Raw genomic sequence first — 21,198 nt, forward strand, 5'->3', positions numbered from 1 at the left:
TTCCATAAGGGGTCTTAAAAGCCATGTCTCCTAGCCACAGCGTTTTTGTTTCAAACAAAAGCCTAATCTAATCTCTGCTCACCTGTCCATCTTCGTAAAGCGAGATTTGATTGGTCCGCCCGATCTAGGGCGAGCATACTTGCTCTACAATGGAGCAATGCCAGACCGAACTTCCCAACCTCAAATGTTGTGAGCGGGACTAAGTTCGGACTGGCACCCAGGCTATATAGGGGTGGGAATTGGCAAAAATGATATGATACGATACGATATTATTGCGATTCAACAAGTATTGCGATTCGATACTGCAATATATTGCAATTCATGTCTCCCAAAGGCATTACAAAAAATAAGGAAAATAAGACTGTTCAACTCACTTCAAATGTCACATTTAATTCTGTGAACATTACCTTACACTTTATATTAACTGAAGTGCAAAAACTTAATAGGAGGGTAATGCAAAAGCTTGTCATGGAATGGGGCATGTCAAGGTCCTTTCTATTCGCTTTTTGTTGAAAACCGAAATACACCCACACTTTTGATGTGAAAGAAGGCGGAGCGTAGTTTACAACAGGTTGTGATTGTGAAGCCATTTTCATTTTAAAATTGCCACTGAATGCACAACAAGCGCCACAACAAGTACCACCTTGTGGGCGTAATGAGCTAATCTAATGTTATCAGAGTCAGGGCTTAAAATGTATTTTTCAAAATGGGGGGCCCCTTACAGTGCTTCACATAGGGTGGATTAATACAGTTGGGGGGGCACATACATTTTACAAACCGAAATCACATTATCCTTATTACAGGCGTCAATGAGAGAACAACACAGTCATAGTATTTTACTTACATTTTGGTTTTACTTTTCTAATAGGAGTAAGTGTTGTGACAACACATTTCATGATAAATTTGCTAATATTTGATAGCTGTTTTTGTATGAAGCATCTTTCACGTAATGAACGCGCACTCTAGAAAGTGAAAGTGTTTGCAAAATTCCGGACAGTTCTTGATCGCTAAACTTTTGTTTTCCTTTCCTATCAGTTAGCAGTTGATGTAGAAGCAATTTGACTTCAGCAGTGACAAGTCTTGCTGCGAGAGAGAGAGAGAGACAAGTGGCTCTGTGCGTGTGTATGTGTCCCTGTATGGGGTTACGTTCGATTCAAGTCAGAAGTTGGTCAGTTGTTGTATGTATGTATCAGTTGTATCAGATAGCGCTGTGAAATGTGTGTGGGAATTTCTCGCATTATGATGGCTAGAGTTGCGGTACTTGAATAAATGATGCACTATACCTGCAATCCCGCACTGGAATTTAGGCCCTGAGAGTAAACCCTGAGTAAACCAGACTCAAATAAAAGTAAAATAGATAATTATATAATTAAATATTGTGATACTTTGCGCTACTGTATCGATATAATTGCTTGCACAAATATTGCAATACTGAACAGAATCATTTTTTCCCCCCACCATTACTTAAATACTATATAATACAAAGGCCTATACTAAAAAGATTGTTCATCTTCAGTTAGTCAAACACTTTCAATGTGAATATTACGGCATTACCTTGATTTCATTCCACTGCTCCTGCTGACCCTCCTACCTATTGTGTGTGGGGGTATTTTGTAATTTGCCACACCCTCCTGGCCACATCCTAAATAGGATCACTTTAAATGTAAATTAAAGTAAACACTTTAAAAGTAATTAATGATGAATCATTTATTTCAGTGGATTATTATTCCACGTGTTTGGCATTTTCATCACCGAGGATAACATTTACTGTAATTGTCTTATCCTGCCATTAGACTGCCTTCAATGGGTGGGCTGAAAAAACCATAATCACCTGTGAGTAACAGCCTTATTAACCTGTTCCTAGATGGATTGGTACACAAGTGATCAATTTGCTGTGAGAAAATGCTGCTTAAGTTCCTCATCCATCTTTGTCGTGTGCAATAACAGACTTCATCACTCAAGGCAGTGAAACAGACCGTGAGTGCAAGGCGGGCCAGTGATCCGTGAGCTCTCGTTTCTCCTGTGCCAAAATTCCAGCCTTCCATCTGTGCTGACCTGCCATTCTCCATCACTCTGAGCTGCACTGGGAGCGCCTTGTATGGGAGAACGCCTGTGAGATACTGCTCTCTGAACTCACTGCCGAAGCCCAAGCTATAGTTCAAACAATAGGGACTGGGACAGACGTGCCATTCCCAAGGAAAATGGTTTGGAATAGTCCTTGGCCTCATCTCACCAACTCCAGCTGTGTTTCTTTGACTGTTTTGCTCTGTGATTTACAAATGAAAAATAAGTTGTATTTGGTATTTTAAAAATTGAAATGGTCAGACACTAAAAATTAATGAATAATGAAAATCTTCAGCGTTCTGTGTTCTATTGACAAATCTTGCCAGATAATTTAGCTTATTTTAAATATTTTCACGAAACACTTGCAAGATTTACCAATAGAACAAGAATATTTTCACTTATAACAAAGTAAAAAACCTTAAATCAAGTGCATAATAATAATTTAATTTAATAATATAAAAATATAATATCATCATAATAATAGGAAAAATCAGCATAAATCACCTTGACTCAGTAGTAGTAGTAGTAGTAGTAGTAACACTTTATTTGTCCCAGAAGGGCTATTATTTTGCAGAGGTAGCATGCAAGTAGGGCTGCAGCTATCGATTCTTTTTGTAATCGATTAATCTAGCACTTTATCAATCGATTAATCGGATAATTTTATTTTTGCATTTTTAAACAACCAAAACAAATAATGCATAACGAAAATGACATGGCTGTAAGATGATCAAGCAATTGGCACAGAGGTATTTATTCTAACTCCAACAATTTGGCTCCAAAACTAAGCCCATTTATTGCATTTACCCATTTAGTGTTTATAAGTGCCAGTGCCAACAATTAAATAATGTTCAAAATGCTCTCTGTAAAATTGCAGCCTCTTGTGCATGACTTCGCTGGGCGAACAAAGCTGTCCATACTATGTTGTGAAGTGCTGGGAGGGAGAAGAGGGAAAGCAATTTAATGTATTAATATGCACAACAAGTTTCATGCTGTAATCTAGACTTGACATCAAAGTAAATATCTGTTTTATGTAGATTTCTACACCTGCAGCATTTACCATTAGGCTACTAACAAATAATTTTACCATTAGGCTACTAAAAAATTATTTCTGGGGTGAGCCTATTTGCTATGGTAACCCAGCAACCTGTGTGTGTGTGTGTGTGTGCACGCGTGCGGTGCGTGAGGGAAGATGAGGGTGCATGCATGTGTGTATAAAAATGGGTTATTTTTTAGGCATACTGTCTTGCAATTGAACGTGAATAAGTTTACTACTTAAAAACATAAAAAGCTAAACATTATATCACGACATCGCTACAAATACAGTATGTGATTAAAATCAGCCAACATCAATGTAGGCTATAGGCTACGTAGTAAGATGATAGATAGGCTAGATAGATTGATAGATAGCCTACTTTATTGATGCTTGGTGAAACAGCATGGAGTGCATGTTTTCGGTTCAGATGCTTGTTCTTTTCCTTTTTTGAGTATGTAATGATCCCAAAACTTTACTTGAAAACTTTAGACATTCTCTGCCATTTATGGACATCTTGACTCCATCGCGCCAGCTAATTCAGATCATAGACATAATCTATGATTCAGAATGTATCATGATTCACGCTAGTGGTGTGCTTCCCGAACAACGGTCCGTGTGGAACAATAAAATCCCTGCGGGTATAGTGCGCGTCATAGGAATTTAACGAGGCTTCGAGGCAGGGTTTTTGCCTCGAGTAAATTTTGTAATCGAGTTATTCGAGTAACTCGATGAATCGTTTCAGCCCTACCTGCAAGGTTACACACACACACATAAACACACACACACACACACACACACACACACACACGCTTCCACAAGATAAGCCAAAACACAGAATTAAAACTAGACTGCATTTCCGGCGGGAACTGCGAAAGTGTGCTTGCCCTGGTCCGGTCACCAACGTGAGCAGACAGTGACATACGCTATGCTGAACCTGGCTTGATCCAAGCATTCTAACAGTGCCTTTCAGTGTTGGAGCAGTGGCAATACCTCAAAAGCTCTATTCAACTATTGCCTTGCGGGGTGAATGTGGTTCGTTGGATTTTACCTGTGGCCTGCCTTCGAATTTAGCTTCTATGACTAAAATCAAATCAATAAAATAAAACAACAGCAGTGATTGGATGCAAAAATAAATAATGTCACGCATCTTGCACCTCTCAAACTGGGCTATCAGGTAACCTAGAGAAAAATTTGAAATTATGAAATATGACTAAGGCATTAAAATGCTGCTTGTTTGTCGGGATACTTTTTCACTGATTTATTTTAAAAATATGAGCTATGAGTGTGAATGTTATATATTCCATCCCCTAACTGTTTTACTGGATTATTTGACAAACAATCTATATGGATTTGCTCTATAAAGACCTTATGTCTGTTTGGGATTGTTTTGAGAGCCTATTGATGTATCTCAGAATAAAGGAATGTCCACAACATTAGTGATGTTTTTTGTGTGTGTGTGAATGTATTTTACTTAACTCATTGAATGTAGCTGGATACTCATGAACGCATGTCTCTAATAGCCACAATAGGAGTAATTTTAGCAACACCGTATTTTGTGTGGCCCATAACGACCCAGTGGATCATGAAAATGTACAACAAGCACATTCCTTGCTTGTTGTTGTTGCATTAATCCCATTCAGATTGCCACTTATCTGAGATGTAAGAGTTCAGTATAGGTTTAAGGCAGTGGTCCCCAAACTACGGCCCGCCTCAATTTGGGTGGCCCCCAGAAACATGTCCGTGGTATATAGCAACCGGCCCGCACGGGAGTACGACATTGTCAAACTATAACCTCCGCAATTTCCCCCATTCATTCTCTATGGCGAGTCTTAACAGTACACATGTAATACTCTTTTTGTCCACTGGTGGTTATTTTGGCGCTGTTTCGCGTTTGCCATCAAAAACGGAATGAAATGTAGGTCTACCTGCAAACAATGTAAGAGGCCTATGCTGACTGCATCAGTGCTCAAAGTATTGTAAATGTTTATCAATTAATTGTTAATAACTAACTAACTTCTATTCAAGTCATGTTTCTGGGACTTTACAGGATAATTATTTCTATTTTGTATTCACTCGTTCAAATGTTCATAGGCCTACAAAGAGGTCACAAGTTCAGGTGAGTGAAAGTTAGAATGGTGGTCATTTCAGACCACTTTAGCGCTTCATAAAATTCTCATAGTTTGAGAACTTTACATTTTCAGAGTTCACACATTTTTAATAAAATATACTTTTGGGAATGCAAAAGTCTTTTTATTAGTATTATTTAATTTGAGTTACGTTTTACACTGATATGGCATGATGGCAATATAAACACAGCTAACAATGGTATTAAATTGCAATAGCCTATAGATTAAATGTAATGGAATATTCAACTAAGGTAGACTGCTGTTCCCAGCACTAAGCTATTTATGGTTACTGATATACTCCGAGTCTCTGGCCTTCTCTTAGAGCCAGGCATAGTAAGCTGGCCTTTGGAAGAAAAAGTTTGGGGACCACTGGTTTAAGGTCTGGGGCAGGGATTTGACATTCTGTGACTTCTTCATTGAGGGCTTGCTTAGCAGCACTGTCCGCTTTCTCATTTCCCCTCAGACCAACATGGCCTGGGACCCAGCAAAAAACTACACTCAAGTTCTGGTTCTTTAGACGTTCTAGTTGATCAAGCTCAGCTTTGGTTGTACTTTTTGCGTGACATTAAAGCCTACTGGAAAGATTTTTAATTGCAATTTAATTGAATGCAATTTACTTTTACGATTACATAAAATACATTTATCCCTCTCACCCATAGTTTTATAGGCCTACTGTAATTACATTTATACATAGTTATTCTACTGATCTTTATACTATTCATCCTGCACATAGACTTATTCTTACTACTCTTATAATGTTGTTTCTGCACTACAATGACACTGTTTCCACACTGCACATAGCTGTATGTTATGTTATTTATTCTGTTTTATTATTCACCTTATAAACAAACATAGAGGCCGCTAGCTTTGCCCACATTGTCTCCGAACTTCCAATTGAGCAGTACATCCATTGAGATAGCAGAGCTCTATCGAGATGACTGGCATCATATATTATGGGTCATCCTAAAGTTAGGAACGTTTATTTAGGATTTTGGTGACTTTTTTGGTGACATTTCTGTTATACAGCTTTCCTATCTGAAGTTAGGAAAAAACTGACTTTGGAGCGGCTGTTCTGTAAGTTAGCCTCTCTATCCTCTTCTGCCGTGTTATCCCAATGAAGCTAACTAGACGTCGCTAGCCGACCTGAAGTTTAAAGACAACGTGGAATTTAAAAAAATGGGCGGGGCTGAATAAGGTGAATATTCTGTTAATACACTGCATATATCTATATTATTATTTCTACTATTATAATGTTACTGCTACATCTACATACATTATTCTACTTATTGTATGAGATAACTGCTAATACACTGCACATAATTATATTTAATTCATATTACTCTAAACCACCTTCTGTAAATCAACTGTATACTACTGTCTACATTGCACTATATTTCTTCACCTGTCTCTGTATATTTCATCACCTTTCTATACTTTGCTACATGAATCACAGCTAAGATCCTTGGTTGCTATGAAGGCCAATCGTTCTAAATGGATGGTTGCTATGGCCAAAGGCCAGTTATCTCTGCCGTTGTCAAGCGGCAATGAAATGCCACCACAAAACATTGTTTGTGAATCGGTCTTATTAGTTCTCGCTTAAGCTGTCACAGACTCAGGCGCTACTTTTAGGGCTAAAATGCTTCCTGAATTACTCTTAGTAAAAAAAAATAGGAGTCCTAAAGTTACGAGTGACGAAGTTACGAGTACAAGCATCTCATATCAAATGACCATGGCATTACGCTAAGCAACATAAATCCCATAACGTTACAGCAACATCTCCTCCCTATGACATAGTTGCTAGCTTCTAGCCACACAACAAATGAATGATGTTAAATCTTCGCTTAGCATTCTAATAACAGAAGGGGCACATTTATGTGGACCACTACAACATGACTCATTATGTCTGTAACTCTATAAAACACTTCCATCCAGCACATACACATAGAAACCGATATTTTAGGTACTGTACTTGGCCACGAACTCAAAACGTGGCTCTCTGAAGCTCTGTTCTAGAATCTTTGCTCTGAAGGCTGCATTGCTAGGCAACATCAAATAAACGAAATGAGGGTCTCTTCAAGGTAGGCTATTAAAAGTGTACGTGTGATAACGAATGGATGTGTGTGGTTTGCAATTAGAATAAACAAGAAATAACATTTCCAATAATTTCCCATGATAAATTACATAATATTTGCACCTTATTATAGCTCACACCGTATTTCAAGTACACTAGTGAAATGTAATACAACGTTGCCACCTAGCGTTCAGATGTAGGCTATTTAACATTAACGTGACATTGCTTGCTTATTCTTCCGTGAACTCCATGCTTTTAGGAAAACAATCTTTTTATCATAGTTCCCTCTTCAATGAGCGATTACCAGCTCGTTTTTGTAACAAAGATAGCTGTTTATTGTCCCTAGGTTTACAGAAACACCTATTCATATTAATACGTAGCCTATGGAGTGCTGCCAACCACTGTTCATTACGGCCCAGAATGCCTTGCATGTCTTTATAACAAAACAACACAGTAAAACCTAAATGCCCGTAAACATATGCATTTGCATACTTGTAACATTTTTAATAACTCTCCCATCATGATATTTAACAATAATGAAAAATTTTACTTGAATACCGTCAATGTGAAAATAACTGTACTACGTCAGCAATAAATAGCTAATGTTCTCCTTACCATTTCAGTTCGTAAGTCCATACTATCCCATGGCAGAGCAAGGATTTCATGATTGGGCAAGGTTGCCCGGAGACATTGTGGCTGCCCAGAGACATTGTGCATACTTGGAAGGCATTGTGATAGATGTACCAGTACAACTGCAAATGTGGAAGGTGATGGTTACCAAATACGGGTGGGTGGTTTGCCAAATGTGTTTCTGTGTTGGAGTCAATAAGATGAACAGCCTATAATTATACAGTTATACTTGCCTTGCACGACAAGTCCTGACTAGTAGCTGTTACGTTATAGTGTGCTAACCTCCTCAACCCAACAGTTTTCTATTCTAGTATGCTAACCTCCACAACCCAACTAAAGGAACTGTAGGGGGCGATGTGGATCGAGGTAGAGTGAGTGTGTGGCGAGCAGGCAGAGCCTCGGTCCGAAGGCTCAATGGTATGGAGTGATGACACGGAGATGGCAGAGGTTTCGGTGCAACACAAGTGAACTTTATTTGAGTTTCAATTCATCTGTTCTTTTGTTCTTTACTTGTATGTGTGCTGCATCAAAGAGGAAACAAACAGAAAATGGAGTAATCAGTGAAATGGGGTAAATCAGTAGAGATCCCAACTCAAAAACAAACCAATTGACATTTCAACAATAAACTGAAATCATATGGCTATATAAGGTACAACTAAACAATACTTGACATCCCAAGTCAACCAACATCACCTAATCATCTCTCACATGGGACTCCAACACACCAAACCAACAAACAAAGACCTTAACCGATATAGAGTTGTTCTGTCAAGTGGAAGAGCCGACTAAATATGTATAAGAAATGACAAATATTATAAGAATAACAAACAATTATAGGCTACAGCTGTGTCGGAGTCAATAAGATAAACAGCCTATAATTATACAGTTTTTATAAACTGTATAACCACAACCCAACAGCATTCTATTGTAGTATGCTAACATCCACAACCTAACAGTATTCTAACACTAATGCTTCAAGTGGGATTTGAACTCTCAATCTAAGGATCACCAGTACAAGGCATTATCCCACTGAGCCACTGTCAATCCTACATGTTGCCCAGTCACATTCACATGGTGAAAATGTATATTGTTAAACACACAACAAGAAAAACTCCAAGCATACATTTGACAATAAAATGAAGGGCTTTCCTAAAAGAGTACACCTGAAAACATTTTGAAATTCTGGGGCAATTAGACATTTGCAGAGATGAACACTAATGGATGAAATATAAATATGATAGACTTAATGATGAATGAAAAATAGTAAACAAAGAAGTTCCCCTAAATGTCAGAGTGTCTCTGCATTCTGATATTTGGCAACTAATGACTGTGTATGTTGATTGCCTGATGTCATTCAGGTGCTGTTTAATGTGAATCTTAAATGACCAATAGCATGTGTAGCTTAATCCTAAAACTCCAGCAGGGATTTGAACTCTCAACCTATGAAACAGCAGTACAAGGCATTATCCCACTGAGCCACTGACAATCCTACACATTGTGTAGTCACATTCAAATTGTGAAAATGTGTGTTGGCAAACACACAACATCAAGAAAGCTTCTAGTATACATTTGACAATAGAATTAAGGGCTTTATAAAAAGAGTACAGATCTGAAAATGTGCACTGTTAATGGTACCCACCTAATGATGGTTGTATGGTTGTTATCCAAGAAAAAGAAATTACTCATATAGGAATATAGGTGATATAGGAGAAATGGGTGAGAGTTGTCTCGAGTTGTCTAGGAGAGTTGTCAAACTTTATTGGCCTATATCTCTGAAATGGAACAACATATCCAAATTATTTTAACTTTTGTGAGGCTTGGTCTAAACATTGTCTGTGAGAATTTTGGTGAAGATTTGATAATTTTTGAAGCCTGTGAAACCTTTTATGATGTTTGGCTTTTCTCTGAAATTGTGGCAAAAGTAAACATTTTTATATTATAAGACCAGGGTGAAAAAGATGTATCTGAATGTAGAGATTAATATGATGAAAGAATTTTGAGTCTAGGTCAATCTGGTAAGGAGAAATAAGTGTTTTTGACAAGAGCGCCACCTTTGGGTGCAGTACCCCAAATTTTGGGTTATGGGTAGTGGGGGGTACTGGTAACAATACTTGAAAATGTGAAGTTTCTAGGACTTACGTTTTAAAGGAATATAGGTGATCTAGGAAAAAAGGCCTAAGTGGTCTAACTTTATTGGCCTATATCTCTGAAATGGAACAAAATATCAAAATTCTGAGCAATAACTTATGTGAGGCTTGGTCTAAACATTGTCTGTGAGAATTTTGGTGAAGATTTGATTATTTTTGAAGACTGTGAAACATTTTATAATGTTTGGGTTTTCCATGAAATTGTGGCAAAAGTAAACATTTTTAGACCATAAGACCAGGGCCAAAAAGATGCATCTGAGTTCAGAGATTAATATTATGAATGAATTTTGAGTCTAGGTCAACATGGTAAGGAGAAATAAGCATAATTAACTTTTTTTTCCAATAGCGCCACCTTTGGGTGCAGGACCCCAAATCTTGGGTTATGGGTAGAGGGGATTACTGGTAACCATACCTGAAAATTTCAAGAGTTTTGGAGATACGGTGTAGGCTGCAATATGACTTTTACAGAATTTTGGCCAAAAATGAACGGTACAGAAACAATAGGGGTCCTGCAGCTACGCTGCTCGGACCCTTAATAAATAGAACAAGAAGTGTATGGGGCAGAGGGTTATCTCCGTGTCCTAGAGTTCAGTAACTGAACAGCAGATGGTATGAAGGAGTGTTTGTATCTGTTGGTTCGGGCTAATGGATATTTAAAACGGGAACCAGAGGGTAAGATCTCAAATTCGCTGTGCAGAGGGTGGGTATAATTTAACAGGATGGAAGTTATTTATCTCGCTTAGATTTTGAAGGATTTTCTAGGATTTTCTAGGATCCTTTTCTAGGATTTTTTTGCAGTGCACATGCCATGATTTTATGCATTTCTAGCTAATTATCTTGTCTGCCATGTCAACTCCACCCATCTTGAAAACTTTGCCCAACACTTTAGTCCATGGGCCAGGACCTAAAAAATCACATATCGGTATCACCCGAAGTGGCAAAATCTACCAATGATTTTTGTAATCCTCCATGCCTGAGGGACATTATTTGGTGTGATAACCCTCTCTAAGTGGTAGCTTAGTTGTATTTTTCATAGCTTGTATACCTGCACACAGTAAATTATACAATACAAGCCTATGTACAGATGTGGGTGCCTCAAAGTCTGGAGGAAGGTGGGACATGTCTTAATCCATGTTATATCACATCTAGATGACATTGGCTTGTAGAAAATATAAACATTTTAGATGGATTTTTGAGTTTTTCATTAATGATGCAGGCTCAATTAAATAAAATGTACACATTTTCGCCTATATAATACATTAATATATACATGCAAAAGGATGGAAACTGGTGGATCAAGTCCAAACTCATGTTTTGTGACATCTAGAGAGTATGGGCTTTTAGAAAATATGGCTGAATTAAATGGCTGAATAGGCATGTTTGGCATGTTTAGAGACCATTTGTCTTGGCTGCAAAAATGGCTCAACTTTAGGCTACAGTGGAAGTTATAGGTGGATGTGCTCAAATGTTTGAAGACAAGATTAATGAGGACTCAAAAATATATTTTTAATCTTCATCACTATCATCATATTCATCCAGACTGGCATTTATGTTCTCCTTATCCTCCTCTTCCTCCATTTGATTGCTACAAGTTTGTAACCTACGCAATTCCGTGCACTTTAATTTGTTTGAAAGGCAGGAGCAGTCAGGAAGTTTGCAGGTCCGTACACATTTGCAGGCCAAGTTAGTTTCATCTTTGTCTATGAGCAGGATGCCTGTAGCAGGATCTATGGTAATGGCCTTCTGCTGCTACTAAGTCACGACTGGCTATGGATAGTACTCTGTCACCTTTCCTGACGGCTGCTCTTCTGATTTTGTCATCAGCTCTTAACTCTTTTAACTACTATGTCCTTTGACCTTTCAAATACTTGCTACATTTGTCACAAAATACAGGTGCTGGTCATATAATTAGAATTATCATGAAAATCCGTTCAAAAAGTGAAACTTGTACAATGTATACATTTATTCCACACACTGATATTTGTGTTTATTTAAGTGTTTATTTCTTTTAATTTTGAAGATTATAACTGACAACTAATGAAAACCCCAAATTCAGTATCTCAGAAAATTAGAATATTGTGAAATGGTTCAATATTGAAGACACCTGGTGCCACACTCTTTTTTAACTCAAAACACTTGCAAAGGCATTCAAAGGTCTCTCAGTCTAGTTCTGTAGGCTACACAATCATGGGGAAGACTGCTGAATTGGCAGTTGTCCAAAAGACGACCATTGACACCTTGCACAAGGAGGGCAAGACACAAAAGGTCATTGCTAAAGAGGCTGGCTGTTCACAGAGCTCTGTGTCCGCACATTAATAGAGACTGGACTGCAGCTGGAGTCAGTGCTTAAAGAACCACCACGCACAGACGTATGCAAGACATGGGTTTCAGCTGTCGCATTCCTTGTGTCAAGCCACTCTTGAAGAAGAGACAGCATCAGAAGCGTCTTGCATGGGCTAAAGACAAAAAGGACTGGACTGCTGCTGATTGGTCCAAAGTTATGTTCTCTGATGAAAGTAAATTTTGCATTTTCTTTGGAAATCAAGGTCCCAGAGTCTGGAGGAAGAGAGGAGTCCAGTGTAAAGTTTCCACAGTCAGTGATGGTTTGGGGTGCCATGTCATCTGCTGGTGTTGGTCCATTGTGTTTTCTGAGGTCCAAGGTCAACGCAGCCGTCTACCAGGAAGTTTTAGAGCACTTCATGCTTGCTTCATGCTGACCAGCTTTATGGAGATGCAGATTTCATTTTCCAACAGGACTTGGCACCTGCACACAGTGCCAAAGCTACCAGTACCTGGTTTAAGGACCATGGTATCCCTGTTCTTAATTGGCCAGCAAACTCGGCTGACATATTGGTATTGTGGAAGAGGAAGATGTGATACGCCATACCCAACAATGCAGAAGAGCTGAAGGCCACTATCAGAGCAACATGGGCTCTCATAACACCTGAGCAGTGCCACAGACTGATTGACTCCATGCCACACCGCATTGTAATTCAGGCAAAATGAGCCCCAACTAAGTATTGAGTGCTATATGCTCATACTTTTCATCTCCACAGCTCCAACTTTTTTTGTGTTGGAAGTAATATTCTAATTTTCTGAGATACTGAATTTGGGATTTTCCTTAGTTGTCAGTTATAATCATCAAAATGAAAACAATTAAACATTTGAAATATCAGTCTGTGTGTAATGAATGAATATAACATACAAGTTTCACTTTTTGAATGGAATTACTGACATGATTGAACTTTTTGATATTATAATTATATGACCAGCACCTGTATACATTTGGCCTCATAAACTCTTAACTCATTGAATGCTCATTGAATTTCGGGAGCTTTGTCCTAGAGTGCCAGCAATCTAGACCATTGTTGATTTTTGTACAGCCACAGCGTATTCTGTGTTATAGCTATGAACACATACAATGGCTCGTTTAAAAGGTGAGACTTTAAGCTCTCGGTAGGTGCAAACCGTGTATTTCTACACGCCTCTGTTCCTGAGAAATCCCAAGCTAAACAGTGGCTAGTTTTCATCAAAATCGCTGTTTTTTTTTTCTAGAAATGGAGATATAACGTCTTTCATGAAATATGAAGTGTTGCCTGTTACTTACTTGTGTAAACTTTCCGGGAAGTGATCAGCGAGACCTGGCGAGACTGCCACCTAGTGATAGACCCACGAAAATGGCCTGGTTTTGACCTGACGTGCATGCGCCACTGATTCGACCCAAACCGAGTTATGATAAAATGTCCAGATTGTGCGTTTTCATGAGTTTTCAATCATCATATATTTAATTTCCATTAATCACAGAGTTCCCAAAATCACATATAGTTTTGTAATTAAAAAGAAGCTAAAAACGTAATATTACGTTTTTGGCACTCAATGAGTTAAAGTCGTTGGACCTTCCTTTGCAGATTTTATTAGGTCCTCTGTGACAGACGGTTCTGCAGATATGTCTGTTGCAAGGATCTTGTCAAGCAGTCTCTTCATAGTAAAGATGCTACGGCATTTTCTGTGATACAATATGGATGGTATTCTACCCTCAGGGAGACCTTTAGCAAGATCAAGGATGGGGCGATAGGCTCTTATTTCAGCTGCTCTCAGTAGTGTGTTCCATGACTTTATGTTCATACAGTAGGTGCCACAAGGTTTATCATCTGAACAATGTATGAAACACTCCCCCTGAATACCACTACTTCCTTCTGCCATGCTTCTCTATTGTGGGATGTACAACAATTTGAAAGCAATATTTTAGCACATGAATGATGTGCTAAAATTAGGCCTTTTCCTACTCAGCAACAGTGTGTGTGACTGTGTGTGTGTGAGAGAGAGACAGAGGGAATACTGTATATGAAGTGTGTGTGTGTGAGTGAGAGAGAGAGAGTGCTTGAGCTGTGACTTGACTGTGCATCATCAGTATTCTGTCTCTCAAAATTCCAAATTCAAATACAGTAAATTCAGTTAGCCTACCAACTGAAACTGCTCTCTCACACATAGGCTACATTTCTGTATATTATTTTTGTCCTTTCTTTTGTTCACACACAAATTGTGGAAGTCTACAGTTTACAGCAGACATCATTGCTTGATAATGATGTTAGTATCTTACTTGGGCCGGTTGGGTTATTATATCTAGTCTTTCACAAGTAGCCTAGTTGTTTCACAACACCAGTGTTGCCAGATTGGGTTGAGTGATTTCCACCCAGTCACGCTCAAAAACCCGCCCTCTTCAGCAAAAAAACACCCCAACAATGATTTGCTCGCCTAAAGCTTATTTTCCCCCGCCCGACGAAGTCAAAAGAAGCCCAAGCTGGCAACACTGACCAACACACTCTAAAGTTGGCAGTTTATATTTGTACTGTAGAATGTTTAGAAAACAAATCTAGTTCCAGACAAATTGAAAAAACAGAATTTAGGCCTAATAGTTATCCAGGATCTACATGCATTCTCTTCAGAATTGAAATATCATGACATGTCCGATCATAGTTCTGGTATCATTAAGGAAAACAGATTAATTACCCTAAAATATATTTTTCTGAGAAGTCTATATATTCTAGATGTGATATAATGTGCATTGAAACATCTCCCAACTTCCTCCATACCACTATACCTTAGTTCTGTAATGTATTTTGCATTACATTGAAATGCATAGATTTTCAAAGGACAGCTATTAGTTATGGGTCTAAAATAGCTGTGCAAAGTGTATTCAGCTATCTAACCCATCTATTTTCTAAAAGCCCATACTCTCTAGATGTGATATAGCAAGAGTTTGGATTTGACCCACCCACTTTTAGTCTTTTGCCTCTATCTAATCATAAGTTATATAGGTGAAAAAGTGTATGACTGATACATTTAAGCCTATGTAATTCATGGAAAGCTAAATTATCCATCTAAACTGTATATTTTCTAAAAGCCTATGCCATCTACATATGATATAACATAGATTAAGACATATCGCATCATCCCACACACTTGCATACACCTATACCTACACATTAGCATGTATTGTGAATTGTACTGGGTATGGGTATAAAAGCCAGTAAAAATACAACTAAGCTACCACTTAGAAAAGGTTATCATACCAAAACATATCTCTCAGACATAGAGGATTACGAAAATCATTGCTAGATTTTGCCACCTTTGGTGATACCAACTTCTGCTCTGGCCCATGGACTACTTGGCCATGGGACAGTCACATACAGCTTCTTTCTCTTCGGCCGTTGACAACAGGTGTCCCCTGGGTCCTCAATATGAGCAGTGGAGAACCACAATATTGGCTTGTTGTCTTACCACTAGACCACACAAACGTTCCATTTCCCCAGATAACCTACCTGATGTTGAGTCACATTGTTCTTGCTGTTTCAATGCCTGGTCATTTAGCAGCTTCTGCCACTTATCTGTGACCTGATTCTTCATCACTGTACCAGTAAGGTACACCAGTCTGTCTAGCATCCCATCTACAGCTTTCATTGAAATTGAAAACCTGTCACAAAACTAGGGATGGGTAGCCTGGCTTACACCAGACCACTTCTCAAAAGATTTCAAAAGAAATCTCTTAAGATTTTACTCTTTTCGGAAGGATCCGCAAACGCATCTTTCTTGTAAACAAAGGTTTTAAATGCAGTTTTTTTACTCAATTCCAAAGAAAACACACATCCATGTCATGTATCACTGACACTGACGGTCAGATATTCGAAAATGCTGACCTCCGATAGAAGAATAATTACTTGAATGCAAAGTCTGGTCGGATTTTTAAGCTCAGTAAGGAACTGTTGGAAGTACCCAACTTGATGTTACAATCATGCTTGCCTCCCTTTCAACAACACAAGAAGCAAACCTCAGTCTAATTACAAATAGGCAAGGTAATTCATCACTAAAGTAAAACTATCAATAGAAACATTTGCCCGAGATGTTCTTGCACAACTATAGTAAGCTGTTCTAATAACTTATATTTGTGCGTTTAAACTGCGACTGTAAAAATGCAATCATGTTACTGTGGGGATCCATATCGTTATCCGAGGTGCTCCCATGAATACACGTTTTTAGAGGTCGGGATTTTTAAAGTCGGATCCTCCGAGTTTACAGTTGTCATGAAGGCAGTATAACTACTCCTCTGTCATCTTATAAAGCCCGCCTCATACCAGATAAGTGGTTGTGATCAGTGGTTGTGATGTGTAACGGATGCCAGCTAGCTTAGCTGTGCACTCACTGGTTACTGGTCACTCACTGGTCACGGCACCATGTAACCTGCGTTGTGTTGAACCTGCGCAGTTCAGCCCTCCACACGGCAGAACCTCGGATCGGGAGTCGAGAGTGTTGACAATCAAGCTAAAAGCCCAGGCTGCTAGCTTTCATGCTTGCAACACTCTTGAGGTGTCGGGGAGTGAGTTTTACCAACATTCCACACACACAGCTAAACTAGCAGGCGTCCATTACATATGCACGGGCGAGCATGATGTATTTTACGGTGAAACCTCAGGATGCTTGTAAACTTACCGTGGAGTGCAAGTCGCGAAAACAGCCTAAACTGCTCATCTTTGTCATTGTTGTTGTTTTTGTTTATTTCTTTTACTTTGATATACGCCTAACCTAATATCACAATGATGTGTAACTGTATGAAAGTGTAATCAAAGATGGGAGGATAGCACTTCTAGACACCACTGATGTGTGCTGCAATGTACAGTACGTCTGCTAAATGTAACTCTATCCTCAGTTTTCATACATTTCCCAAAGACAATGAATGATCGCGTAGCGAAATGGAGAAGCCGTTATGCTGCCAATCACGAGCAATATTGGGGGCAGTCGTGGCCTACTGGTTAGGGCTTCAGGCTTGGAACCGAAGGGTTGCCTGTTCGATCCCCGACCAGTAGGAACGGCTGAAGTGCCCTTGAGCAAGGCACCTAACCCCTCACTGCTCCCCAAGCGCCTTTGGGTCCCACAACAACAACACATTACATTTATATAGCGCTTTTCTCAACACTCAAAGCGCTTCACATGGAAAGGGGGACCTCACTAACCACCACTAAAAAGCTGGTGGTAGGGTCCCACCACCCGCCATCGATGCCAGGCAATGACTCCAGCATTGACATTAGCGATGACTTGTACTAAGCAAAAGACTTTATGTTTATGAAAGTTCAATCAGCCTTTGCTTATGAGGACGGAATGTTAGGACGATTCTAAGGGCCCAGCACTGACAGGGGGCCCTCAGAGAGCACCTATATAATATCGGGGAGCCAGAATTATTGTCTGTTATAGGGCCCAAATTTCTAGCAGCGTCCCTGTGCAAATATAACGATATTTCAATAGAAACCACTTGTGAATAATCAAGAATGTTTTAAGTAAGGGATAATGTATTGTCCGCAGATGTTTATTGGAAAACGATGGCTGAGCCTGGAAGCAGGCTTTGCAACAATGGAATCACAATGGAACTGTAAACAAACTCCTCCACCCAGGGCCATCGCAAGGGGGTGGGGGGCGAGGCCATGTGCAAACTTGACGGGTCCGAGGCCCTTTTCACTTATGTGCATGAATTCATGCCATTGCCCACTTTACACGTAGCTTAGGCTACTGTCGGTGTATATTTAGTAGTAGGATAATATATTGACATGTCTTTAAGAGGGGAAATGATAAATAACATTAGCAGACACGTAAATTGTTGGCCATAAGCCGTTTATTATCCCATCAACAACACTGGCATACATGTCAACACAGACATAAAGGTGAACATTTTGACATGAAGAAAAATGGCCATGAAGCATTGCTGAACGTAATTTGTCGTTGTCGAGGATAAAATGACATTCAAACTAAACTATTGATGATATGTGCACTACAGAAACTGGTAAACATTGCTAAATTAGATTGACTACTTAGAAATAAGCGACCTTTCTGGCTGTCGCTGCCGCAAACTCTGTTTGTCTGTCTGTTTGATAGTCTGTCCTGCGACATTGAGGTGTGCAAATAATTTTTAGTAAGTTTCAGTTTTGAAAAGCTCCGTTCCCCCGATGACACAGTTACTGGAATTGTCAGTAAGAGCCTGAGTGCAATTTCGCAGTTTTGGAATGTTCCTTCAATCCCCTTAAGGACACGAAGAGTTTTGAGTGCAGTATCTGTCCCCTTTGGAATTATGTCTCGATGTACCCTCAGCTCCTGGAAAAGGTCCAGTGCATTTATGTCATGGGATTCGGACGTTCTCAGATCATCACCCAGTCTTACTCATTGCCTGTACAGATCTCCCTATTCCATGCCATATAGTTTTTTTGATATCAAAAAGAAATCCAAACATTTCCCCAAACCCCTGCATTTCCGTAAAACGTGTTCTTAGAGCAGTGAGAGCCTAATCCACGACAACTAAAAAAATTGTCTGTTACAAAATTTGATTTTCATCCCGTTTGCGTTTAATGTGATGGGTCAATATCCGTCTCTAGAGCTATCTCTGTTGCAGAAACCTTTGCTGACACAAATCCATCATTAGCTGCATGTCGCTGGACTGAAAAAGAACTAACAGTGTTTATGGCAAACAGAACATCATACCATATCACCATAGACAAAATTAATTCAAAGTATTGCATTTCATTAGCCAGTGGCATGGCTTCAAACTTCAAGCAAAGCATCAACGATATGACTTGATTGGTATCATATTGCTCTCACACTTTCTACCCGACATTCCCAGCGAGTTTCAGACAAAGGTTTTTGAGTGAGATATGGCTCTCTCGCTTTGAGTATATCCCAACGTTTGACAGTATACAGAATAAAATAGTATACAGTCGTTGCGCAATACCAAACAAGGACATCACTTAGCCATATCACCAAGAGTCAAATTGAGACTGTGGGCTTTTCTCAATATGCGTTCTTTTCTATACTTGTGTTCTCATGAACTTGAAAATCATTCTGAAACGTCATCAATCACCGCCGAAGTACTGTTCCAATTCACAAGTTCGCATTTATTCAAGAACACATAACATTCCCGGAAGTGTTCTCGAATCGTTGGTTTTATCAAGGATGCATGGTGGGTGGTGACTTGGTGGCTTGAAGATTCCACAATGCATTACGTCAGCTCAGCCGTGACACTCACATAAGAGAAATGGCAGCATTGATACATAATAGGCCTACCTATCATAATTGCTGCTACAATCCGATCCATGTTTAGGCTATAAACGGTAGGCTACAGGCTTCACAACTAACGTTAATCATAACTGTCACTTAAACTGCGAACTTCAAACGTTGTTCCCGCCATCGGCAAGTGAATATATTGTTATTAATATTTAATTTAAAAAAATCAATGAGAAACAAATTTAAACAAGCTGGTGAATTATATATTTTATTGTAAATGTCAGAAATACTGGGTAGAGCAATAGGTAAATGACTAGACTCCCGAGCTGTTCCGAGAGAAGCTGCCGTTGGCAAGAACGCTGCCGTCTGCAAAATTGAGCGTCCTGTGTCCTCGCGTTCTCCAGAGTCTGGACTCACGATTTTAACTTTTCAAGTTCGAACTTTCAAGAACGGTAGACCGTTCTTTAGCGTACTTTGTATTGAGAAAAGCCCTGTGACAACCACATGGCATGAAGTAAACTTGAGAATTGCGACGTAATACATGAGCTTGAACCCCCTGACGTTTTCCCTTCATATTTACCCCGTTATCATACCCCAACAGTCGTTAATATCAAGACCAAGGTCGTCTAGTGCAACCAAAAGAACATCTGACAGGCCCTTCCCTGTTTGATTATTTACTTTAAGTAATTCAATGAAATATTCTTTAATGCTCACATCTAATGATGTCATATTCACAAAATGGAGGACATGTGAAATCTGCTCTTTATGGCTCGTGTCAGGCGTACAATCAAGAATCACCAAAACATATTTAGCTTTCTTTGTGTCACTCACAATTGAATTTCTGACGTTTGTGGCCATCTGAGAAATTAACTCATTTTGAGTCTGAGGGCCTAGATAATGTGCTTGAGTTTCATTGTCTTTCATGCTCCAAAGGTGCTCGCTCATAGGAGCGTTAAATTGGGAGATCATTTGGATCAACTTCAAAAATTGACCATTATTTTCTTCGTACAGTTTAGAATTTGTTCCTCGAAAAGCCAAAATACTTTCTGATAAGAACTGCACAGCTGCAATGATGCGTGTTAAAACATCTTGCCTATGTGCCTTTTCCCTTGATATTTGCCTTTGAAGTGACTGGTCTAATACATGTCTCTGTATCAAATCTGCGTTTAGCCTCAATCCACTTTGCGGCACTTGATATGTGATCATGGGAGGTTTTGTGTTGTTTTAGCATAGTTGCAAAATGTTTCCAATCATTACTTCCCCCATTAGCAAGATTGGGCCGACTTGAACAAATGCTAAAAAGCTTACAACAAAAGCAAAACACGGAGTCTCTTCTCTTGGAATACACAAGCCAGTCTCTATGAGTCTTTTCGCCATTGGGTAATTTGCATACATACTGTAGAACTCCTCAGAAAAGTGTCTTTTGTCCGGGGTCAAGGGGAAATCATAGCTTTCACACCTTGATTGGTCCTTTTTGGATGAGCAAACTGCCTGGCCACAGATGTGCAGGCCAAGTGCCTGGGTCGCTCAGATCTCCCCGCGCTGAGACTTCTTTTCTGGACAGATAGCTCGCCTTCCCGCGACAAG

The sequence above is a fragment of the Alosa alosa genome, chromosome 15 (assembly GCF_017589495.1).
Source record: "Alosa alosa isolate M-15738 ecotype Scorff River chromosome 15, AALO_Geno_1.1, whole genome shotgun sequence".
In the NCBI taxonomy this organism is placed as follows: Eukaryota; Metazoa; Chordata; class Actinopteri; order Clupeiformes; family Clupeidae; genus Alosa; species Alosa alosa.